Here is a 27,204-nt window from a genome sequence, read left to right as displayed (position 1 = left end):
AAACTATATTTCCTGGTCTCAAATCCTTTCCATAAAAGAGGCCTACACACTTCCAAACCTAGGAGGGAAGAGGAAAATGTGAAAAGCCCCAGAAACACTTCCTCTAACTGATTATTTTGCTGTCTTTTGTCCATAAATCCTTAATATTTACCTACTGCATAAAAGATAGCTAAGTTTTCTGTCTTGTGTTCTTTGAAAACAGACATCATAGTAGCTCTTTCTTGTAAGATCCTCAGTTAGAACATCCTTTACCTCACATGACTGGCCAAATGGAGGTGCACCTCCAAAGTCCTATGTTGAAATGTAATACCCAAGGTGTGGTATTGAGAGGTGAGGCTTTCAGGCGGTGGTTAGGTCATGAGGACTCTGCCCTTAGAGATGATATTAGTGCCCTTAAAAAGAGCCCTAGGGGAACTTTTCACCTTTTCTACCATGAGAGGACATGTAGAGGTCAGTGTCTCTCAGAATAGGCCTTCACCACACACAGAATGTCCTGGCACTTTGCTCTTGAACTTCCCAGTCTCCAGAATTGTGATAAATTAATCCCATTGCTGATAAATAACCCGGTCTATGGTATTTTATTATAGCAGCCTGAACAAAGATTGGTGCCCTCCTCTCCCCACACAGCCCTGTTCCTTCTACTGGCTATCATCTGTGTTTCCTTCAGGTCTCAGTGTCACCTCTTCAGGGACCTGCCCCTCCATAGTCTTCTCACAAGTGTCATACTCTAAGGATTTCTGTATCTAACACCTCTGTCCCCTCATCCATGCCTGTCTTCTTTACCCCCAAATCCTTGGCACCAGCAAGATGCCCTGCATATTGTAGGCTCTCCGCAAATACCTTTTGAGAAAATGAGAGTCCTAAGTCCCCTAATGACTTGGGGCACTGTGACAATGAGTGCAAGACCATTTCCCTCAGTAAATGAGAGACATTTCATCCCTTCCTGCTAGTAAGTAGCTCCATCAGACACCCCCCAAGAGCCCACGTGTTCCAAGTCCTTTGAGAAGCTGCTACAGGCTGGCCTCTCATACCGACAACAAATTACACAGACCTGCTAGGTAGATGCTCTCCCTCCTAGAATCCTTTATGTGCATGATCGCCACCTCTGCTACCCTTGCCCTGTGCATTCCAGCGTCTTCCTCCAGGATTCACAATGAGGAGGCAGCCCCAGGTTCTAAAGGGCAAAGGGACACATGTAGGAGAGTTTGTAAATCTGAGCCCAGACCTGCTCAGAAACTTCCTTTAGTGGTGCTCACAGACTCTGCATTTGCTTTTCAAAGGGCATGAAATTTTTATACATTGTCCCATCATTGACTTAAAAAGGAAGAAACTAGGTGTTTGAGAATAAGATTAGCATCACACCCCACCTTGCACGTGGCAGAGGACCCCACACCAGCCACTGTGCTGACCCCTGGCTGTGGCCCCTGCATGCTGCTTACTGTCCACCTCCTCCTCCTCCAGCCACCCAGCTGAGCTGAGCTCACTGCTTATCATTTTCATCTGTCTCTGTCCAGCCAACCTCATGAGCCCTTTGAGGCTGCAGGGTTTGCTGATACAAGATCCATGCTGTCCCTTGCCCAGCATGCTGACCATCATCGAGTCTGAGATCCATGAGGAAGAAGCCTTGTTTGTTTTGTTGCCCAGCTTAGCTTAGGAAGAAGTCACATGCATTGCCTTAAAACCTAGAGAAAATGGAACTGAGTGATCAGGACAGAATGTGGGTTACAATACCTAAAGATACCATAGCCTAAGGTGTGGTATCTTTACTAAGTCTGACCCATCTGATATCTAGGGCCTCCTTGCATTTCACAATCACTGCTGTTAAAAAGATTGAATTACAGAATTTTAGCTTTGTATGTATTTCATGGGTTTGAATTTCAAATTTAAATAAAATTTAGTGGGGTTTTTTTGTTTGTTTTCTTTTTGGTGGATATGGGGTTTGAACTTGGGGCCTTGTGCTCACAAAACAGATACTCTACCACTTGTTCTCACCCTCAGCCCATTTTGCTTTACTTAATTTTTGGATAGGGTTTCATGATTTTGCTGGGGCCAGCCTGGACAGTGATCCTCCCACCCATGCCTTCTGTGTAGGAAAGACTACCAGCATGAACCACTGCTCCCAGCCCCTAAAATCTAGTTTTCATAGTATCTTGTTCAGCCATTGAGCTAACTAAACAGCAGAATGTTAGCTAGCATGCAGATTACACTTAGATCCCAAATAATTGGAATCTTGGGGCTCTGAGGCATTTGGGTTATTTTAATTATTTAGATAACACACAACTGGTTGTTGTAATGCATACCACTGGAAACATTTCTTTCTTTCTTTTTTTAATTTCCCTCTTCCTTTTTTATCTCTGGTGCTGAGGGTGGAGCCCAGGGTTTTGCACATGGTAGGCAAGTGCCCCACCTCTGAGCTACACCCCCAGGCCCAGACACATTTCTGAACTGTGATTCTTGGTCTCCTTCCTCTGGTGATTCCAAGTCAATGGTGGCTGAGCTATAGTGTCTCATTGGCTATCATCCATTGTTGGAGAGTCAACACCCATTGTCAATAGGACAGATCCTGTGAGGGCTGGACCATTTCCTTTAACCTAGATTTCTAATGGAAGTTTTTTTGTGAGGGATTTTCTTCTGTTTCACATACTCAACAAGCTTCTGAGTGCTTGCTGTAAGACACTGGTGACTTGAATGCAAAGATAATTAGAACCCTGACTCTTGAGATACTCACAGTAAGATAAATGGATTTGTAACCTAGTAATTAGAGGGAAAGGAAGAGGGAGAGGGTAAGGGAGAGCCCTATAATCTTATTACCTGGATTCCAGTTAATTCTAGAACAAAACTTCACAGAACCATGGGGTAAGAAAAGACTGACCTGAAAAAATTTAAATTCAATTTAATGGGTTTTCTTGGTGACTTATTTAAACATTTTCTATTACTTGTTAAATCACATTCTAAGTTATTTGTTATTTACTTTCTAACTTCAGAAAAGATCCAGGCGACATAGCAGTCAATGGCACAGAATAACACAGGCATAGAACTAAAAGTCCAAATAATAACAAAAAGAAAGTATGACAAAACTAGGCTCAGAGTTCCCTGGTCACAAGGGCAAAATTAAAAACACAGGCAGAGCAGGTAGCTCAAGCCTGTAATCCTAGATACTTGGGAGGCATAGATCCTGAGGATGGAGATTTGAAGCCAGCCCAGGCAAAAAGTCTGTGAGACCCCACCTCAACCAATGGCCAGTCATCAAAAGTACACCGGGGGGGGGGGAGAATGACCCAAACAATGTATGCACATGTGAATAAATGAATAAAAAAAAGTACACAGAGAAACACACACACACACACAGAGGTCCAGGCCCGCTTGCACATAAAGTAAAAACTCTATCTCAAAAGTGAAACCCTATCTTAAAAAAAAAAGCACAGTCAGGGGAAAAAAAGAGTCTGTTATTTCATCAAAAGAGAAAAACTTACTCCCTAGCACAGACTTTTTTAAGATCTTGACTCTGTGAGTTTTAATAAGTTACTGTGAAAAACATAGTTGACAATAACTTATGTTTTTTAATCATACTTGTCTGATAAAAAAGAATTAGAAAGTAGTTTGAAATTTTGGAGTTGGGAAAATTCCAAATTTCCAATCCTCTTCATATCTAAAGAAGATATGAAGCTGGAAATGTTTTTAAAATGACAGACTTAAGTACATGAAAACGTGAAGCCCTCTGCAGTCGAAGGCACACAGAGTGGAGGAGGATGATAGACTGGTAGATGCCGCCATGAGTGCAATATGCCCGAGTGTGCAGAACTCCTGAACGTCCCTGGGAAGACAGTGTAACTTGAAAAATGGGTAAAGGATGAGTGAATACATCACACAGTACAAGTACCAAGTGGTCAATGGCTAAAAACATAAAAAGATGTTCAAATTCAATAATAGTCAAATGTATTCGGTTTTTAAATGAGTTGCTATCTTTTCCATATTGGATTAGGAAACTTTTAAAAGATTTAACACTCAAGTGTTGGCAAGCGATCACTTTCTTGAAGCATTAGTGGGAATGTAAATAAGTACCATCTTTCACACAGCAATTTCCCATTATTTATGAAAAATTAAATGTTTATAATATATAATCCAGTATTTCTACTTCTAGGAGTCTCTCTTATAAAAATACTTTTCAGGGCTGGGGCGGGCTCAAATAATAGAGCACCTGCCTAGCAAGCAAGATCCTGAGTTCAAACCCTAGAACTTCCCCCCACCCTAAAAAAAATACTTTTCAACCAACATCTACAATATGCACAGATCAACACTGTATTATTCTGGGCCTTTGCCTGCAACCCTGGATCTTTTTTAGAAAGTGAGTAGGTAATAAATAAGCCAGAAAGTGAGTAAACAAATAATAAATAGAAAATGTTTAAGTACATCATAGAGCTACATATGTCTCAAGCAACATATACACACAGGAACTTTCAGCAGCATTAATTATAATACTAAAAAGTTAAAAGCAATCTAATTGGAAATAAGTTAGGGACCTCGTAAGTCACCAAAAAATAAGGTCTATATAAATCATGTGGAAAGCTGTCCATAACATATTATTAAAGGGAGAAAAATTCAATTTTTATAAAATCTGAAATAAAATAAATCTTTTCAATGTATGACTTTTTAATTTACAGAAAAAGGTAGAAACTATCGTAGTTTAATAGCTATTATCAGTGTGGTGTCCAGATGGGGGAAAAGAAATGAGGGAAAAGAACTTTCATTTTTAAATTGTACACGTTTGTATTGTCAGAATTTTTCCAAATGTGTTTTAATTTTTTTCTATGTAAAAATAAAAGCAACTAGATAAAAATAGAATAATGATTTGTTTTGAGAAAAACACAGAAAAAAAATGAAATAATAAGAACGTCTCAAAATCTGAGATCAATAGCGTACTAATGGTGCGCACTGGCCCATTTCCTTCCTAGTCTTTTTCGTCAAGAGTGGATTTTTTTCATGCTTAAGTTGATGCTCTCTGTGCTGCTCTGTGTCCTGCTTTTATACCTCACGTTCTGTGTTAATAACTTTCCAATGCCATGCTGAATATGTAAAAATGTTACTTAAATGACGTTACGGTAACTTCATATTAACTATAATTTATAGGACTGTTAAGCTACAGAACTGTTTTATCTGTTCCTCACTTACTTAGGTTATTGTCAATGCTTCACTATCATGAAACAGTGAATTGCAATAAATTGATTTTACAAAAGCATGTTTCAGCATGTTAGGCTTGATGGCGTCCCTGGAGAAGTACATGAGATTCAGAAGTTGTTGTCTTTGTCATTTTACTTCCTTTCAATGAAAGGATACAGATGGAATCAGCAGGGAGGAAATGGGCATGGGTGAGAGTCTCATGAAACCAGGTGCAGGGTCCTAAAGTCCCTTCCAGTAGATTTGCAGAAAATGGGCGTCATTCCTTCTGCAATGGAGTGACAACAAGAACAGTTTGCTGTCAGAGAAGTACATCTGAGCCTGCTTACCAAGGGGTTGCGCTACAGATCATTCCCATGGACCTGAAGCTCCTCTTCTGTAAGCAAACTGAAGAACTTGGGCGTGCAGAACATTCTCCTGAGCCACGACGCTCCAGCAGCCCAGTGCCAGTCATGAAACAGGCCCTTCCCGGGAACAAGCCAGGTTTCCTCAGTCCAGGTCTGCTGAGTTATCCCTTCCCACAGACATACTGATGTGCACATTTTCCTTATATTCCTAGGATATATTCCTAAAGGCAGAAATACTGAGTTTCATTAAAATGTGGCTTTAAAAATAGTGTAGGAATATTTTGACTATGGCTATTCCTTATAACTTTTAATCAATTAAATCAGTAATACCATACTAAGCAATGACTGTTTGAAGGTGTTTCTTATGGTAGCTAAAGTATCATAATCTGGGATTATGCCTCTTATGAAATCAGATTTACCAGCAAGAGATTAGAGAGCTCATAGGAGAAAATGGTGAGCACGAACATTCAACCGTCCCTCTGAAGTGACAGTTGTCTCCGTTCGATATGATGGCAAGTAAGCTGACATTAATTTGTCTCATATATGGTACCCTATGTTAATGATTGATAAGTGTTTTGATATCAGGCATATAAATAAATTATTACATTATTTTCTTTTAAAAATATATGTATTGGGTACTCTCTATGCACCATACAATATACTTAAGGGTTTATATACTATTTCATTTAATCCTAGAGGCACTGGTATTTAGAGAAACTAAGCAACTTCCCCAGAGTCATGCAACTCCTCTGTAGCAGAAAAGTTATCAACTTCGGGCTCACTGACTTGAAAATCTATAGACCTAACCGCTGGCAATGCTTCTTGGATACTTTTACTCAGAGGCCAGGTAATTCTATTTTATTGAAATAACTATGATTAACAGCTGCCTCTTAGACATTTAGTTCCTCTTGCTAGTTAGAGCACATACAGCTTTCCAAGTCCCCTGCAATAATTCTGTGATCTGACTGTGCCCCATTCTCCCAAGTTTATCAAATGCAAATTGAGAACTAATGCAATGTACTATACGATTCCTTCCTAAAATGTTGTCTTCCTGTAAGTCGCTGATTATTTCCCATTGACATCAATGTGATCAAAATGAGAAGTGTTGGGATTTAGTGCTAATCACTTGATATACCCCCCCAGCTTGCACCCCCAGACTAACCATACCACCATGGCTATATAAATGGAAGTGTCCTAAGAGTTTCAGAAACTCCTCAGTCTTTCAGCGATTCTTTTTCTCAAATTTCTATGGACAACTTTTCTGTTGTTCATATATCAAATACAAAATCTTTCTGCTACATTGATCCATATAATTTTACACGAGTAGTTGGGCTTTGCCCATTGACTTGCTAACTGGCTTGCACTATTGTAGCAACCAGGAAAATATTTTCACTTGAAAATATTGATCTGAAGATTGATTGCTTCTTGGTCATTACTCCCTTTGATTCTGTCATGCTGGCATGATGTAGCTATAGGAAATAAAACTCCCTTATTCAGATTAAGTTATGGAAGGATTTCCTGTGGTTTTATAAAGAGGAACAGTTGCTATCTTATTTGGATTCCTCGCTACCTAATGTAAAAAAAAAAAAAAAAAAAACTCCCTGAGATTCCTGAGGCTGCTAATCAATGAACTACAGAAACTCTACTTGAATCAGAAAACTTAATTTTGTTTCTTTAAAAGCAGGTTGCTCTGAGTTCAGAATAAATCAGTTATTAGACACTGAACTCTACTACTGAGTTATATCCTAGCCCTGTATTTTTCGTCTTAATTCTCATTCATAAGTTATAAGTTTAGGGAATTGTGGTAAAATGCATATCCAATAACTTACCTACTTTACTGTTTACATGTGTGCAGTTTGGCACCATCACTTATTACCTGACCTCTTCTTCTTTTCTCTAACTGAAAACCTTTGTCCGCTAAGCAAAAGTTCTCTGCCCAAACCTGCAGGACACTCCAGTTCCTGTCTGAATTTCACTATTCAAGGCACGTACTATAGGTGGCTCTACAGTATTCATCTTTTAGTGACTGGCTTATTTATGTTACAATCACTCACCTCTGTCAAACATAAGATGTTCCCCTTATCCAGGTTTTGTTTGGTCATAGCAGCTAGAAAATAAAGCCAAATATTTGATCAAAAAATAGAATAATTGAGAAATAAAACCAGCATTTGCTAAATGTAAAAAAATAAATAAAATAAAAGCAGGTTGCTTACCTCTGAATTAAATTCCACAAATTTAGGTATTTTAGGGTACACTAAAATTTTCTAAATTTTGGTAGCTTGTCAATATCATCAGAGAGTGCTTATGGAGCACCTGACATGCACATGGGCCAGGCCACTTGCACTCCTCCAGGGTGCCCACACATGGCCTCTCCACTCTGGTCACCACTTAAAGGAATAAATTTGAGAAAGAGTTTGCTGGGAAAAAAAAAAATCACCCAGCTTTAGAAAAACGGGTTGAGCAAAAACAGCAGCCAGGCACTTGGGTGCTGCTAGAGATGTTCTTACTGTCACGTGTGACACGTGTTCTTTTAATGAATGAGTTCCAAGAACAGGTTATTTTCTGTAATGAAGGAATCATGGCTTCTGGCAACGTGAAAGTCCCTGTTGACTCAGGAGTGTTCAGAATCATCCCAGGAGCGGGACCCGTGGGGAGACAAGTTCAAAGCAATGAGGCTCCATCCAGCTCCTCTGTGCAGATGCTGCTATTGCTCAGTGTTGACTATTCTCCTTGCAGCTGAGACTTAATTGCGATCACAGCTTCAACTTATTTGTCATTGTGAGGCCAACAGGGGAACCAGCAATTGGTTTGGGGGTAGAAGAGATTGGAGGAGAGCAGAAGTGTTTAAAAAGAATCTTGGTGGGAGAAAAATGAAGGCAATAAATATGAGACCCATTCCTTTGCAAGAGGTCATAGAAATAGGACAATGTGACGGGGATGATGCATACAATGCCTGGCGAAAGGAACTGCTCCCTGCATCATTAAGATTGCCGAAAGACCGTGTGTTCAAGGCGGCCTGTTTGCTATTCTGTACGGCCAGCAGGAGGAAGGCCAGGAAGCACTGCAGATCAAAAGCTGTGACACTCCCAGACATTCCAGGGAGTGAAGACAGCTGAATGTTTGGGTGGGCATCCATTCCTTCCCCAAATATTTACTGTGTGCCCTCTTTGAGTTGATCACCATGCTAGATACCTGGGGAGGTCTTGCTAAATGAGACAGACACAGTTGTCCCTGTGGAGATGATGGTAGCTCAAGGTGTCATATTCTGTTACAGTTATGCAAAGCACTAAGAAAAGGAAATGAATGTCCAAAGGAGGTACATGATCGAGAGGTCTGACGCAGTGTGCAGAAGACATGCAGATAGAAACATAAAGTTTTTTGTTAGTTTTGTAGTATTGGGGGATTGAACCCAGTACTACAAAAACCGGAAGTTTTGATAGAAGTTTCCAGACAGCAGTGATTGGGAACTGGATCCCATGCACGTGAATGAACAATCTCCTCTTTATGAAATAGAGGTTTTCCAAGCCCAGTTGCCTTTTAAAGTGTTGGAGTAGGGCTCCTAGCAAGTAGGTACCTTGTCACTTTTAATATATACATTTCCCCTTCCAACTACTTTTTTATGAAACTTACAAGCCATGAAATGGTCAAAAGATAGGCAATATGAAAAAATCATGCAGAAAATTCATAGTTGTTTCATCAGTCTCTAATTTTATTGGTGAATCCAGTAAACTTCACTGGGATGGTTTGATATTTTTTTAGGGCACTTGAGTTTAAAGCCTCTGTTGCCAGTTTGGTGGCCCAGGGTGCTACTTAGCTATAATTGAAATGCCACAAAATGATCCAAGTGAGGGAAGAGAAACATTTCTTTTCTCTTCTATGCCTTTCCAATACTTTTAAAACAACAGCAAGAATTTTAGACAATCTGAAAAGTATTATAAGATCCCCTACAGTGTCAGGAGGATTCATCCAACTTTGTGACTCACCTTGATATTAAGCCACCTGGAAGCTGGTGTGAAACCTTTTATTTTGAGGAGGCTCTTCAAAAGTAGGGCACTGAAATCCTCTTTTAAAAGAAGTTATACATGTATTGTATCTAAAAGGTTACACACCTGGTATTTGGCCCACTGTGCTTGTCAGCACTGAAGGGTTGTGGGAGTGAGTCCAGTAGTAATTAATGCAAATGGTCTTTTGGAGCTGTTTTCCATTGTGATTTCTGACATTAGTATGTTTCAGAAATCTGCCTACTGTGCTATAAGTGCATTGTTATTCAAATAGCTACCATGATGTTGTCCAACCTCTCAGTATGATGAGTGTGGAACTTTTAATTACATGTCACTGTTTTAAAACTTTCTATTTCTTCCCCAGACTTGCATGTTCTACTGGCTATGTTACATTGGAGAACTACCAAATCGTCACTGTAGTACTGGGCATGGCATAGTCTTTACATCTTTCATCTTTAACCCATCAAACAACAATCAGTAATCCTGACAGCCACTTTGGGTCCCACACTTTGCTCTCAATAATCCATCATCCAACCAGGCTATGAGTGAAAAGCCCTCCAGTACAGCCTCTCACACTGCTGCTGGAGGCCTTTTACCTCCCTAACTGTACATCTGGTCCTGTTATTCACCTGTTTAGGGCCCTATACTGGCTCCCATTACCTGTCGTACAGATTTTGTCCCCATGCTGGAACTGCCTATCACCTACCACCTGGCTTCTCTCTTGCCATGCCACTCCTTGCACCTACAGTTACCTCAGGAAGCCAGGCCATGGTGTGCCTCTGTACCCTCCTAGCTCCAACTGTTCTCTGTCCCTTTTATGCCTATTCCTCACCACTAGTCAACCATCTGATGTTCATTCAGCACGGCCACTTACCAACTGCATAGCCATGTAAGAGTCTCTGTGCAGCTGACCAAGACTTGGATTGAGTGTCTCTGAATTCTCTTCTCTTGAAAATACCCCACATATTTACCTATTGAAAGGTTAGCTGATTAAATAGGACATTGATATGACTCTGATCTGCTGAGTATGACATTGATTTCAGAATATAAAATACCACGAAAAGATCTATTTTAATTTCCCTTAGAAAGGGAGCCATATTTGTTTTGTAAAGTACTTAGTGTAGAAAATGAGACCCCCAGACGAATGTAATTAGAATTGTTCTTGTGCCTGTAAATAAATGCCATTTTCCTGGAACCGTGTGTTACCTTGTTTCTCAGTGGCTTTGACTCCACCGTGATAGGCTGGGCACCATACAGAACATCAGAAGTCAGCACCTGACCATCGGGGATAGGATCCTGAAACACAGTCTTCTGGCCTAGAAGTAGCTCTGATTATTGAATGGGCCTCACTGGGGTAAAGATGGGGAATGAAGGACAGTAGCCTGCCTAATTATTGAGTATATGCAACTTAAAGAAATAGGACATCATGCTGGATATCTGAGCTGGGGTAATGGGACAAATAACATTGAACAGGTCCCAGTGGCAGGGTAGTTCCTTGACCAGCAGCTGTAAGAATAATCACCAGCACTTACTGTATGCCTATTTTCTGATTGGATCTCGGTTATACACCTGTGGTGCACCCTGAACCCTCTTACAGAAAGGAAAACTGTACCTTAGAGACATCAAGTGTTTTGCCATGGTCATTGTGGGGTAGAATTCAAGCCCAGGCCTCTGACTGCAAAGCTCAAACTTGAACCCAGTGCACTTTCCTGGGGCTAAGACAGAGAGATCCTGACAGTGATGACATCCATCACACAAAGAAAGTTGCTCAGCAGATGACGCTGCAGGCAGCACTTTTGTGTCTATGACCCGAGGAAAAATGACACATTGTAAGACCTCATTGTTTTTAATTGCCTATACTTTGGGGGATTTTTAAAAGCTACTTTTGAACATATTTCTGTTTCCACGTGACTTCAAAAGATAGAACAAATTCATTAATAAGCCACAGTAAATTGTTAGTTTCTGTCACATAGAATTGGGTTGGCAAAGAAAACAGGGAATGAACTTCGAAATTAGACCCAGAATGCGATAGTGGTTTCCCACTGATAGCCCTGTGACCTAGATTCAGTTACGTAACTTCCCTGGCCGTCATATTCCCCACTGAAAAGGGAGAGCAAGTCACATAGTCACCATGGAGTGGTGAGCGCACTGCTTACAGTATGTAGATTTTCTCTTAGTCCATAAGGACTGCTGTAACAAAATACCATGGGCAGAGTGGTTTATAAACAACAAATATCTATTTGTCACGGTTCCAGAGGTGAGAAGTTCAAAATCAAGGCACTGGAAGAGTCTGTCTGTTTTAGGCCTGTCCCCTCATTTTTGCTGTGTCCTTATATGACACAAGGGCTAACCTGGCCTCCTTGCACCTATTTTCAAAGGGCACTGATCCTGTTCATCACAGCAGTTTTCATGACCTAATCACCTCCCAAATGCTTCACCTCTTAATACCACCACACTGAGGATTAGGTTTCAACATAAGAACTGGTGTCTGGAGGGGGAAGGGGACACAAGAGCACCAATATTCAGACCATGGCGGTATCTGAATGAGTGGTGATAATAATTAAGTTAATACTGTTAATAAGTGCATTTTGCATGTGTAATGCCTGGTGTTATGCTAAGCCCCTTTAATGAACAATGCCATTTTTTTTCCACAACCCTATGGGGTAGTTACTGTTACCGTCACTCATTTACACAGGAGGAGGCAGAGGCTCAGAGGGTTTAAGGACTCTGCTTGAGCACACGGTAGATACAGTAGTGTGTGTGTCTGAACCTTAACCAAAAGCTAAAAAACTTCCCCATTATGTCTTTTACCTGAATATAACAGATGTTTATAACCACTACTTCTTTTTCATGTTGACTACTACCACAATTGTGAGTTATTACTTGTTACTGTTAGTATATATTTGAAAAAATATTGTAGGTGAATATTATTATTAAAGATAACCATAGCATTTTAAGTTATTAAAAAGATGCAAAATTATATTGAAACCCTTATAAGTAAACGCACAAATAAAAGACAGACAAAAAAAGGAACAAAAAAGCAGGGCATGGTAGTGCATGCCTGCAATTCTAGCATTCAGGAGGCTGAGAAAGATCAAGAGTCAGAAGCCAGCCTGGGCTACATAGTGAGACTCTGTCTCGCAAATAAAAAGTAAAAATAAGCCAGGTCCCAAGGGCTTGCACCTAAAATTCTAGCTACTTGGGAGGCTGAGATCCGGATGATCATGGTTCAGGACCAGCCTGGCAAATAGCTCATGAGACCTCATGTCAACAAACAACTGGATGTGTTGGCTCATGCCTCTCACCTCCAAAATAGGAGGATCACCATTCAGGCTGGCCTTGGGAAAAAATGAGACCATATCTCCAAAAGATAACCAGAGTAATAGGGCAAAATGCATGGCTCAAAGGGTAGAGCTGCTTCACAAGCATGAAATCCCGAGTTTAAACCGCAGTACCACAAAACAAGTACCTACATGCATACATCCATAAAAATAAGGAACAAAAGACTTGGCCAGTGCTCCACAAAAGAAAAAATGGGGGAGGATGGAGGCATGGCTTGCCTAGCATGCACAAAACCCTGAGTTCAAACCGCAGTACTGCCCAAAAAGTGTCCAATAAACATGAAAATGATGCTAAAACCCTCATCAGTAATCAGGAAAATGCAATCCAGATCACAGGGAAGTATATACCTATCAGAAGGGCAGCCATTTAAAATCTTACTTTCTACATGTTGGTAAAGATGGAGCAAATGGCAAACTCTTATACAATACTGGGGAGGGGGAAACAGACCCTTTTTTATTATCTAGTCAAGTTCACATATGCCATAACTCAAGGATTTTATTCCCAGGTGTATAAGAAATTCATACACACGTGCACTAGAAGACATGTATGGTCTGTTCCAAATACTATTGTTAAAAACTATCAATAGAAGCAACTGAAGTGTTCATCAGTGGTTTACAAAAAAGAAAGAAAGACAAAAAGGAATACATTGTGATATAAACTCATGATGGACCACTATTTGGCAATAAGACAGAACTAGGGCTACTGTCTACTATATGGATGAAAATTGTGAAGAAAATGTTTAGTAAAATTGCAAGAGCATACAGTATGACTTCACTGATAGAACATTTATGACGTTAAGGATATTGTATAAGGAAGTGGTAAAACTATGAATAGAAGCAAGGAATGATGACTAAAAGCATCTTGGCTCAAGTGGGGAAAGTTGAACACTGACAAGCTCCTGGTGCCAGTGGCATTTCTATGGTCCACTCCTTGACCTGGGTAGCAATTCAAGAGACGTTAACTTTACAGTTACTTTTTAAACTACTATAAAATAAGTTATAAGTGTATTTCACAATAAAAAAGACTAAACCTGTATTTTATTAAAAAAAATTCATATAAATGGATATAAGGACTGATACAGTGAATTCTAGTGGATTCATTGTAGTTATAGCCTGGTAAGCTTATGATGCTGTTAGTGTTATTGTTGCTGTGATCAAATATCTGACAGAAACAACTTAAGAGAGGAAAGATTTATTTAGCTCATAATTTTACAGTTTCCAGTCCACTGTGGGATGTCGGGCAAGGTGGAGCAGCTCACATAATGGTGGACAAAAAAGCAGAGTGAAGCAGTAACAGAAAGGACCAAGATGAGGTATAGCCCACAGGGACAGGCCCCAGTGACTTATCTTGCCCAATCAAGCCCACCTTCCACAGTTTAATCACCTCCCAATTTAAATTTTGAGTCTACAGTGGATTAAACCATTCTTTAATTTACAGCCTTCATGACCTAATCATCTCTGGAAATACCTTCATAACCTACCCCCAGGGGATGTGATTTACTAATCTAGGATTACTAATCTAGTCAGGTTGAAAATCAATATTAACAGATGCAAATGATGAAAAGGTATTCTTTTTCATTTTTCTCCAATGACTAATCCTTCTATAAGAAAAGTAGGTATTGATTTAAATATTTATGTACCTTTGATGGCTGAGTCTTGGTCTGTTGTCTTTTTTTTTTTTTCATTTTTCTTTTATTATTCATATGTGCATACAAGGCTTGGTTCATTTCTCCCCCCTGCCCCCACCCCCTCCCTTACCACCCACTCCGCCCCCTCCCGCTCCCCCCCTCAATACCCAGCAGAAACTATTTTGCCCTTATCTCTAATTTTGTTGTAGAGAGAGTATAAGCAATAATAGGAAGGAACAAGGGGTTTTGCTGGTTGAGATAAGGATAGCTATACCGGGCATTGACTCACATTGATTTCCTGTGCGTGGGTGTTACCTTCTAGGTTAATTCTTTTTGATCTAACCTTTTCTCTAGTACCTGTTCCCCTTTTCCTATTGGCCTCAGTTGCTTTAAGGTATCTGCTTTAGTTTCTCTGCGTTAAGGGCAACAAATGCTATCTAGTTTTTTAGGTGTCTTACCTATCCTCACACCTCCCTTGTGTGCTCTCGCTTTTATCATGTGCTCAAAGTCCAATCCCCTTGTTGTGTTTGCCCTTGATCTAATGTCCACATATGAGGGAGAACATACGATTTTTGGTTTTTTGAGCCAGGCTAACCTCACTCAGAATGATGTTCTCCAATTCCATCCATTTACGAGCAAATGATAACATTTCATTCTTCTTCATGGCTGCATAAAATTCCATTGTGTATAGATACCACATTTTCTTAATCCATTGGTCAGTGGTGGGGCATCTTGGCTGTTTCCATAACTTGGCTATTGTGAATAGTGCCGCAATAAACATGGATGTGCAGGTGCCTCTGGAGTAACAGTCTTTTGGGTATATCCCCAAGAGTGGTATTGCTGGATCAAATGGTAGATCGATGTCCAGCTTTTTAAGTAGCCTCCAATTTTTTTTCCAGAGTGGTTGTACTAGTCTACATTCCCACCAACAGTGTAAGAGGGTTCCTTTTTCCCCGCATCCTCGCCAACACCTGTTGTTGGTGGTGTTGCTGATGATGGCTATTCTAACAGGGGTGAGGTGGAATCTTAGCGTGGTTTTAATTTGCATTTCCTTTATTGCTAGAGATGGTGAGCATTTTTTCATGTGTTTTCTGGCCATTTGAATTTCTTCTTTTGAGAAAGTTCTGTTTAGTTCACATGGCCATTTCTTTATTGGTTCATTAGTTTTGGGAGAATTTAGTTTTTTAAGTTCCCTGTATATTCTGGTTATCAGTCCCTTGTCTGATGTATAGTTGGCAAGTATTTTCTCCCACTCTGTGGGTGTTCTCTTCAGTTTAGAGACCATTTCTTTTGATGAACAGAAGCTTTTTAGCTTTATGAGGTCCCATTTATCTATGCTATCTCTTAGTTGCTGTGCTGCTGGGGTTTCATTGAGAAAGTTCTTACCTATACCTACTAACTCCAGAGTATTTCCTACTCTTTCTTGTATCAACTTAAGAGTTTGGGGTCTGATATTAAGATCCTTGATCCATTTTGAGTTAATCTTGGTATAGGGTGATATACATGGATCTAGTTTCAGTTTTTTGCAGACTGCTAACCAGTTTTACCAGCAGTTTTTGTTGAAGGGGCTGCTATTTCTCCATCGTATATTTTTAGCTCCTTTGTCAAAGATAAGTTGCTCATAGTTGTGTGGCTTCATATCTGGATCCTCTATTCTGTTCCACTGGTCTTCATGTCTGTTTTTGTGCCAGTACCATGCTGTTTTTATTGTTATTGCTTTGTAATATAGTTTGAAGTCAGGTATTGTGATACCTCTTGCATTGTTCTTTTGACTGAGTATTGCCTTGGCTATTCGTGGCCTCTTGTGTTTCCATATAAATTTAACAGTAGATTTTTCAATGTCTTTAATGAATGTCATTGGAATTTTGATAGGAATTGCATTAAACATGTAGATTACTTTTGGGAGTATCGACATTTTTACTATGTTGATTCTACCAATCCATGAGCATGGGAGATCTCTCCACTTTCTATAGTCTTCCTCAATCTCTTTCTTCAGAAGTGTATAGTTTTCCTTGTAGAGGTATTTCACATCTTTTGTTAGGTTTACACCTAGGTATTTGATTTTTTTTGAGGCTATTGTAAATGGAATTGTTTTCATACATTCTTTTTCCGTTTGCTCATTGTTAGTGTATAGAAATGCTAATGATTTTTCTATGTTGATTTTATATCCTGCTACCTTGCTATAGCTATTGATGATGTCTAGAAGCTTCTGAGTAGAGTTTTTTGGGTCTTTAAGGTATAGGATCATGTCGTCTGCAAATAGGGATATTTTGACAGTTTCTTTACCTATTTGTATTCCTTTTATTCCTTCTTCTTGCCTAATTGCTCTGGCTAGGAATTCCAGTACTATGTTGAATAGGAGTGGAGATAGTGGGCATCCTTGTCTGGTTCCTGATTTTAGAGGGAATGGTTTTAATTTTTCTCCGTTAAGTATAATGCTGGCTGTAGGTTTGTCATATATAGCTTTTATAATGTTGAGGAACTTTCCTTCTATTCCTAGTTTTCTTAGAGCTTTTATCATGAAATGATGTTGGATCTTATCAAAGGCTTTTTCTGCATCTATTGAGATGATCAAGTGGTTTTTGTCTTTGCTTCTGTTAATGTGGTTTCTTACGTTTATTGATTTTCGTATGTTGAACCACCCCTGCATCCCTGGGATGAAGCCTACCTGGTCGTGGTGAATAATCTTTTTGATGTGTTGCTGAATTCGGTTTGCCATTATTTTGTTGAGGATTTTTGCATCAATGTTCATTAAGGAGATTGGCCTATAGTTCTCCTTTTTGGAGGTGTCTTTGCCTGGTTTTGGGATAAGTGTAATACTGGCTTCATAAAATGTGTTTGGCAGTTTTCCTTCCCTTTCTATTTCATGGAACAGTTTAAGGAGGGTTGGTATCAGTTCTTCTTTAAAGGTCTGATAGAATTCAGCAGAGAATCCATCAGGTCCTGGACTTTTCTTTTTGGGGAGACTCTTGATTGCTGCTTCAATTTCATTTTGTGTTATAGGTCTATTCAGGTGATTAATTTCCTCTTGGTTCAGTTTTGGATGATCATATGTATCTAGAAATCTGTCCATTTCTTTTAGATTTTCAAATTTATTTGAATATAGGTTCTCAAAGTAGTCTCTGATGATTTCCTGGACTTCCATGGTGTTTGTTGTTATCTCCCCTTTTGCATTCCTAATTCTACTAATTTGGGTTTTTTCTCTCCTCATTTTAGTCAGGTTTGCCAGGGGTCTATCGATCTTGTTTATTTTTTCAAAGAACCAACTTTTTGTTTCATTAATTCTTTGTATGGTTTTTTTTTGGTTTCTATTTTGTTGATTTCAGCTCTTATTTTTATTATTTCTCTCCTTCTATTTGTTTTGGGATTTGCTTGTTCTTGTTTTTCTAGGAGTTTGAGATGTATCATTAGGTCATTGATTTGGGATCTTTCAGTCTTTTTAATATATGCACTCATGGCTATAAACTTTCCTCTCAAGACTGCCTTAGCTGTGTCCCATAGGTTCCGGTAGGTTGTGTTTTCATTTTCATTGACTTCCAGGAACATTTTAATTTCCTCTTTTATTGCATCGATGATCCATTCTTCATTAAGTAATGAGTTATTTAGTTTCCAGCTGTTTGCATGCTTTTTGTCTTTACTTTTGTTGTTGAGTTCTACTTTTACTACATTGTGGTCAGATAGTATGCACAGTATTATTTCTATTTTCTTATATTTGCTGAGACTTGCTTTGTGCCCTAGGATATGATCTATTTTGGAGAAGGTTCCATGGGCTGCTGAGAAGAGTGTATATTGTGTAGAGGTTGGATGAAATGTTCTGTAGACATCTACTAGGTCCATTTGATCTATTGCATATTTTAGATCTTGGATTTCTTTATTGAGTTTTTGTTTGGATGACCTATCTATTGATGATAATGGGGTGTTAAAGTCTCCCACAACCACTGTGTTGGTGTTTATATATGCTTTTAGGTCTTTCAGGGTATGTTTGATGAAATTGGGTGCATTGACATTGGGTGCGTACAGATTGATGATTATTATTTCCTTTTGGTCTATTTCCCCTTTTATTAGTATGGAATGTCCTTCTTTATCTCGTTTGATCAATGTAGGTTTGAGGTCTACTTTGTCAGAGATAAGTATTGCTACTCCTGCTTGTTTTCGGGGGCCATTGGCTTGGTAATTCTTCTTCCAGCCTTTCATCCTAAGTATATGCTTATTTCTGTCGGTGAGATGAGTCTCCTGTAAGCAACAAATTGTTGGATCTTCTTTTTTAATCCATTTTGTCAAACGGTGTCTTTTGATGGGTGAATTAAGTCCATTAACATTAAGCGTTAGTACTGATAGGTATGTGGTGATTCCTGCCATTTAGTTATCTTAGTTGTTTGAAGGTTTGATTGTGTGTGCCTAACTTGATGTTACTCTCTACTGTCTTGCTTTTTCTTATCCTGTGGTTTGGGGCTGCCTACCTTTTCATGGTTAAGTTGGGTGTCACTTTCTGTGTGCAGGATCCCTTGCAGAATCTTTTGTAATGGTGGCTTTGTGGTCACATATTGTTTTCGTTTCTGCTTATCATGGAAGACTTTTATTGCTCCATCTATTTTGAATGATAGCTTTGCTGGGTAGAGTATCCTGGGGTTGAAGTTATTTTCATTCAGTGCCCGGAAGATCTCACCCCACGCTCTTCTTGCTTTTAATGTTTCTGTTGAGAAGTCTGCTGTGATTTTGATGGGTTTACCTTTGTATGTGACTTGTTTTTTCTCTCTTACAGCCTTCAATATTCTTTCCTTAGTTTCTGAACTTGTTGTTTTAATGATGATATGTCGTGGAGTAGTTCTATTTTGATCTGGTCTGTTTGGTGTCCTGGAGGCCTCTTGCATTTGTATGGGAATATCTTTCTCTAGATTTGGGAAATTTTCCGTTATTATTTTGTTGAATATATTACGCATTCCCTTCGCTTACACCTCTTCTCCTTCTTCGATGCCCATGATTCTCAAGTTTGGTCTTTTGATGGAGTCAGTGAGTTCTTGCATTTTCTTTTTACAGGTCTTGAGTTGTTTAATTAATAGTTCTTCGGTTTTTCCTTTAATTACCATTTCATCTTCAAGTTCTGAGATTCTGTCTTCTGTTTGTTCTATTCTGCTGGATTGGCCTTCCGTTTTGTTTTGCAGTTCTGTTTCGTTCTTTTTTCTGAGGTTTTCCATATCCTGGCTGTTTTCTTCTTTATTGTTGTCTATTTTTGTCCTGAGTTCATTTATCCATTTATTCATTGTGTTCTCTCTTTCACTTTGGTGTTTATACAGTGCTTCTATGGTTTCCTTTATTTCTTCTTTTGCTTTTTCAAATTCTCTATTTTTATTGTCTTGGAATTTCTTGACTGTCTCCTGTACATTTTGGTTGACCCTATCCAGTATCATCTCTATAAAATTCTCATTGAGTACTTGTAGTATGTCTTCTTTTAAATTATTCTTGTGGGCTTCATTGGGTCCTTTGGCATAGTTTATCTTCATTTTGTTGGAGTCTGGATCTGAGTTTCTGTTCTCTTCATTCCCCTCTGGTTCCTGTACTAATTTTTTGCTGTGGGGAAACTGGTTTCCCTGTTTTTTCTGTCTTCCCGTCATTGTCCTTGGTGTTGTTACTGTCCCTGTACTGTGTGTAATTAAGTATTTTCTAGCTTGTAATAATAACAATGGTAATATTGAGAATGGAAGAGTGAGCTGAGATGGAAAGCAAGAAGTTAAAGAGAAGGGGAAAACAAATATACAGACAAGAGGGAGAAAGCAGAACAAGGTATCAGACAAGAGAGTTTCAAAGGTATAAAGAGGGAGTGTTAGTGTACTAATCGACAGTAAGCTGAACAGACAATAGAGAGACAGAGAGAGGATTGAAAATCAAAGATAAAAAAAATAAGTAAATGAAAGTAATATCTATATATAAAAATGAATTAAAATAAAATGGAAAATAGAAAATTAAAAAAAAAACCAAAAAACTTCCAAGTTTATATGCAATGCAGTTTCAGTCTTAATAATTTGGATGTCCGTCTGTTGTCTTAACCAGGTAACTTAGTTTAAACAAAAAGCTATAGCAGGCAAAAACAATTTAACTTCCTGTTTACTTTCTATTTTTATTAGTCATTTCCATTCATTGGCAATCTCAATCACAAAGATTCACATCTATTAAAAATATATAATGAGTAGTCTTATTTAGTCTTAAACTGGATCTTCATGGGTGTTCAGATACATTAAAGGGAAACTGAGTAGGAATAAGACAAATATTCTTCACCTTGAACCTTATTGAGAGCTAGAGACAATGTAGGTTTGACTCAAGAGACAAACCCTCAGTCTCATCCTGCACCTTCTCCCCCAGAATGCTGTCCCTGTACACCGTTTGTACAGGGAGGGGCTCCCTCCTTGTGGGTCCTTCTCCTCTCTCCATATCTTCTGCATACTTTGTGTCTCGGCTCAAACATTCCCTTCATCAATGAAGCCTTACCTGGCTCTTGCTCCAAGCTCCCAGAGAGAAATCTTTACCAATCTACCCAGACCTGGCTCTTGTTGCACTATCCTATCATTACTTATTTATGTGCACCACTAATTGGTGAATTCTTGGAGTAAGGACTTTGTTGGTTCACTTTGGAACCTCGACAGTGAGTCCCACATCAAGTAGAACAGAGTTACTCAGTAAATATATGATGAGTGAAGGAAGGCATGGGTAGGATCTTTCAAAGAATAGTTCAGAAAATAAAAATGACTGATGCAGCCTTTGGAGTAAAACCATAGCATACTAACATAAGCACACATACTTAACTCTAAGTAGATCATTTTAGGAATTTTTCATTTATTATTGGGGAAAATGTGATCTGTGAAAAGCACAATTTTACAGTGCTCCTGAATTAATTTAATGTTCAATTATTTAGTGGAATGAGATAAATAATCTTGACAATTTCTTTCATTTTCATTTACCTAAATAAAACTGCCACTATGAATAAGGCACAAATATCCATGTGGTTTCAAAAATGCAAATAATTTTCTACCACTACTTATGTATTTGCATTTTCCACACCCAATGCATCATGCGTGTCCTGATTCCCCAGGAGACCTGGTTATTTTCTTTCCACAAATCCATCATATTCAGAGCTTTAACTCATTTGTTTTCAAACAGTGTGCACAGTGATTTCTCATTCCCTTCTTAGGACACCCCTGTTTCTTCCAAGGGATGGAAGAAATGCTAGAAAAGTAATGAGAAGAAGAAAATAAGAGGAGGTTTCAAAATGTCAGGAATTCACCTAACCTCAAGGTTGTTTTCATTTTCAATAGAGGAAAAACATGATTAGTTAGTAATAATAACCAACTCTCTTATTGACAGATATTTATTGAGTGAGCAATCCTCATGGGATACATTGTTTATTGCAGAATATGGCCAAATAAAAATGAATTCAACCCATAGTGTAGTAATGTGAAATCCCAGAGCACTGTGGCAGCACCCAGAGTCCCCAGGCTGAGGTCTGAAGGCACTGGCTGCTGCAGAGAGAGAGAACTGCTCTGGGTCAGGAAGTTCCACTGACTATGAAAAAAGAAGAGACTAAATGTAAGAGACCCAAGATGTATACTTCAGAAGATCTGGCATTCTACTGAATGTAAAGAAGTGAGAAAGGGACAGGGTGAAAATGAGGCCAACATTTCTGGCTTAGGACAAAGGCACATTTACTGAGCTGGGGAAGATCAGAGTGAGAAATTTTATTAGGCAACAACAGATTCAACTTGGGACTATTAAATGTGGCTGAGTGTATGGGAGGTATCCAAAGAGAGACGTAATGTATAGTATGGAGCACCATAGAAATCAGAGGGGAAGAAATGATCAAAGCGACATTTCAAGAAAATTTCCCAGACCTGGAGAATGACAGTTTCAAATTAAGATAGTCCACCAAGTGCCCAGCATAATGGACAACAGAACTACCCACAGCTAGATACATCAGCATGAAATTTCACACACTGGGGGAAAGAAGAAGAAACCAAGAACTTCTCAGGAGAGCAAACAGATCATCCTCAAAAGGCTGAGATTTAGAATAGCACCAGGCTTGTCCACAACAGCCTGGAAGCTAAAAGACAAATGCCTGTATGTTCTGGGGGGAAATGATTGTCACATGAAAACTTTGAATGCAGCTGTACTTTCAGTTTTATGAAGAAATGTTGAGCTGTGGAAGATGTCACATAATTTACCTCTGATGCACTTTTCTACAGAAATTCAAAAAAAAAAATGTGTTCTATAGAAGTACAGAAACAGACCAAGAAAGCGAGTCTAGGAAGCAAGAACCCAGCCCAGGAAAGAGGCAAAGAAATTGCCCAGGGTGCTGATGAGCAGCGAAGATGGTAGCCACCTAACAGTCCTAGAAATGACCAATCCAGAATAAAATGGGGACCCAAGAACTCCAGGAAGAATGACTTTAACAAGGAGGGAAATGGAGGTATAACCTTACGTGTTGTAACTATGAGAGGAAAGTTACACTCTGATGAGAGTTTGGGGGAAGAATTAGCAACAAAAACATAAAAAACAAAGCAAACAAAAACCAATGCAGTTACTAAATGCAGAGAAAATGAAAGGTCATTCAAGTAAGGAAATGGCTCAATGGTATTTACATAGTTGGAACAAGATGAACAGTTAATTTTTACTTAACCAAAAATTATGGTACAATAATGTTGAGCCTTATCTTTGCCTAATTAACCAAGAATCATTCCTTAGTTTTTTATCCCAAGGAATAATTAGGCCTCTATTGAAGGTTCAGTTTTTGTAGGCCCCAGCTACAATGTCTACCCTCACGTAAGTAATCCATGCTTGTTGAAATGAACCTTATATGGGTTAAAGTCCACCCTCCTCTCATGTACAACCCGAGATATTCACATCATCTCCTCATTAACTTTGTTCTCCTCCAAAATCAGTTACTACTTTTGGAGTACTGGCAGCTAAAGCTCTTTCCTCTTCTCCCTGTACATCTCTATATTCTCTTCTCTCTCTCTCTCTCTCTCTCTCTCTCTCTCTCTGATTTCTAATCCGTTCAGGTTTCTTTTTTATTTGATCTCTTCTTGTCTAGATAATGTTTCCTTTCTGCGTTCTCTTCAGTCCTTATAAATCTTACCTTGAAGTGTCCCGCCATTTAGTTTGTCTTATGAGTGGCATCAGAATCTGATTACAACATTCAACTTTTTCTGTTCACCTCCTTCCAGTGACATGATTGGACAGTAATCACTCGCATTGTTGACACGTTTGCATTCCATTCTTCTCATTGTTCCCACCCTCTGTCCATGATCCTTGTGTGGGAGCAGGATTGCTGGGCTGGGGGAATGGGTCAGCCAAGTCACCTCTCCTTTCCCAGGCCTGGAGAAGGGAGAAGGTTAGATAGATGGCTGGGGGATGAAGCCTATTGCTCTATGTTTTCCTTTATCCCTTTTTTTTTTGTATCTTATCTTTTTTTATTTAATACTAAGATTTAGTTGATGGAATTTGCAGCCTGTTGTGTCTGAGTTTAAGAGCCTATAAAAATTTCCTTTGATTTTTTTGATGTGCTTATTTCTTTTTATTAAAAAGTATATAACATTTTTCTAACATTATCTTAAATACTTTTTTCATTTAGATGTTCTCAGTGAGGATTCTGAATTAGCTATTGTCACTTGTCTTTTTTTTTTTAAATGACAGGTTTGTGCTCAGAGCAAGTGGTGGCTTTTGAGTGGGGTGTTTTAGGGCAAGGCAAATGGTCTGTACTTAAAGCATCCATAATTAACAGGTTCTAAGGCAACTTTGCAATAGCCATTCAACCACTTAGGAGATTTTTGTAGTTGTGTCAGCAAGAAATTATGGGGAATGATCTAGAGTAAACAGAGACTGGAAGACCCAATGACTCCCAGACGTGGGAGGATAAGGATAGGGACCAACTGGCCCCTAGTTTCAGTGACTGGGGGAGTGATGGACCAGAAGAGGGCTGGGTTGGAGATGAAGCTAATTGTGGGAGTTCCATTTGGGGCCTGATGGTTTGGACATCTAGTAGGTAAGAGCTAAGGCCTGGTTGGCAGAGGAAAACAGAGCTGGATCTCAGGAGAGATGTCTGGGCCACCTGCACTGGAAATGACAGACTTTGCAGCCATCATGTTGACAAGTCAGTAGTGGAACATACTGAGTGGACAAACTCACCCAGAAGTGTGAGCAGGAGAGGTTGAAGCAGAATCTTGGAACACCTTTGCTCAGGTGTAAGAAAGAAGAAAGCAGAAGCTAAGGAGACTGAGAGCATGGCCAAGGGCAATGCAACCATGAGACCAGTTCCACACAGCATGTCCAGACACTCAGAGATGTTGCAGGGTTCAAGCAAAGCTTACAGTAGGTTTAGAAAGCATTTAGACTGAGTCTAGACAGAAGAAAGCTGCAAGAAGAAGGAAGCTCTTAACTAATGGCTATGATTCTCTGGGCCACCAAGTTTTTCAGACCCACAAAGAGTTCCCCAGGGGGGCCTGTGTTCCTACAGGGAGGTGTTTTGGCAGAAGGAGTGTGAAACTTTCCACCCAGGCTTTCCCTCAGGATGCTGAGACTAGACTGGTACCATCTAACCTTTCATAGATGAAACTAATTATTTTCATTTTGGGTTTTTAGCTTCTCTCCTTATACAAGTGACATGTGATCATCAGAAAAAATGAAAATAATGAAGAAGCATATTAAAATAAATAGTAGAAGTCCTTCATTCCCACTGCTTGGAAGGAATTAATATGAAAAGTGGTATTTGTCTTTCAGGCATTTTTACCTATTTTACAACCATAATACAGATGACACTTTGTGTTACAATCATGGGATAATGCCATGCATACCTTTTTCATGACATCTTCTCATGTCATACAAAATGGAGCCACTCCATTCTTTTTAACGGCTGCATGGTACACCGTGGTTTGATTATGCCATGATTTATTAAAGCAGTGCCCAATGTGCATTTTGGTTACTTACACATCTTTATTGTAATAAATAATATAATATGTGCCTTTGAGCAAATGCCTGTGCAGACCTGTAGAAGTGTTTCAAAGAGAGATCTGCAGAAGTGGAATTCAAGGTCAGAACTACCAAAATTTAAATTTCCAGTCAAGGCTGCAAATTGTACTCCATGGAAGCTGGATGGAAAAAATGGAAAGTCTAAATAAGTATTCATGGTTGACTTTCCTTTCAAGTAGGAAAGTGGTTTGGAGGATTTTTGCCTTTAACATTTCTCTTAGTTCCCACGACTCTCAGTACCTTTCCATATTTGTTGATACCTAAAATAAAAGCAGAGGGAAGGAGTAAAAGTGTCTCCCAGCCCAATATCAGGTTCTACCTTGAGGGGTGACTGTGACTTCTGTGGAGTGAGTGGTGTCTGGACTTGCAAGACCTCGAAGTTCCAGCAGCCTGAGGTCCCTAAAATGCCTCCACAACCTGCTGTCACTTGTATGCCTGCTCCGTGTGAATCTGTGACAGTGCCCTGAAAGCTTCAGAGCTGCAAAGGGAAAGATCAACGTATTTGAGCACATTAAAACTTAAAACCACAGGAAATGAAAGATACTATAAATAGGTTTTAAAATGTGAAAGGCTGGAAAATATGATTTATGTGTTGGGAAGGACTGCTGTCCAGAACAAATGAAGACTGAGATGTGATGGTCACATAAATGATTTCCAAACAGAAATGCATACAGCCAATACACAAAAACTCTTGGTGTCTGGCAAAAATTAAATGATTGGAACTTCAATGTCAGTGGGGCATATTACACATAGAGTTGATTTTATACCCTGCTGGCTGCGAGTATGGATTATTGACCCCTGTGGTGGACAGTTGATCTCTGTTAAGCAGCATTGCAAATGAGCAGATTTGAAACCCAGCACTCTAAAAACACTGGTCATGTGCACAAAGGTTAAAGTAGAAGAATATTTATTGTAGCACATGTAGCTATCTTAACGTTCACCCATGAGAGAATGGTAGAATGAATCATGGTACAATTCTGCCCGTTAATATGATGTGGCACTTTCAAAAGATCTGTAAGTGAATTGACGTGAAAAAGACCCAGCAATGCAATGTTGAATTCACTTAGTTAACCTGTGGTTGCATTTGTATTTGTATTTGTGTATGTGTTTAGACAAAGCTAGAGAAACATCTGGGAAATAAACACCAAGTTGCACTAACTCTCGAGGGAAGAGTTTGGTCTCAGAGCTTAGGGGACATTTTTGTCCAGCCTACAAAGAACTACCTCAAACATTGTTTCTGAAATGAGATAACATTTCAAAATGTCACTAACTAAAGTAGGGGCAACTCTAGGGACATCTAAGTCTCTGTGATTTCTCTAATCTTCCTTCCTCTGTTCTTTGACTTCTAATGAAGGTGATATGAAGGTGAATGCCGTGTCCAGCACACAAGGGAGAAACCACACTGGCCCCTCCATGTGCAGGGGGTCCATATGGGTCCCTAGATCTCACCTGTGCTCAGGTTATTCCTTCTGCTGGGTCAGCTCTAATGGCAGGTTCCACAAAGGTGCAGCTGCAGCCAAGGGGGCCATCAGGATCTCTGGGTCATGTCTGTGGGCCAGTGCATGGAAATTAATTAGAGTCACACCATGTCCCCCAAGGCTCAGCTCTGGGCAATGTCGAAGTCATTAGCAGTTATGTTCAGCTTCAGCTTCCTTCCCTGTCTTCTAAAAAATTGTTCCAGCACACAAAGGCAGGCGGA

At 39.4% G+C, this 27,204-nt stretch overlaps 1 protein-coding gene across 4 annotated transcripts in view; it reads left to right on the top strand.

The window, feature by feature from the left end:
• Positions 1-27,204, top strand: part of Mtus2 (microtubule associated scaffold protein 2) — a 573,095-nt gene that overhangs the window by 387,227 nt on the left and 158,664 nt on the right. The gene's annotated exons all lie outside the window — the stretch shown is intronic.

The sequence above is a fragment of the Castor canadensis genome, chromosome 10, assembly GCF_047511655.1.
Source record: "Castor canadensis chromosome 10, mCasCan1.hap1v2, whole genome shotgun sequence".
Lineage (NCBI taxonomy): Eukaryota > Metazoa > Chordata > Mammalia > Rodentia > Castoridae > Castor > Castor canadensis.
This window is presented reverse-complemented; position numbering and strand designations above follow the sequence as displayed.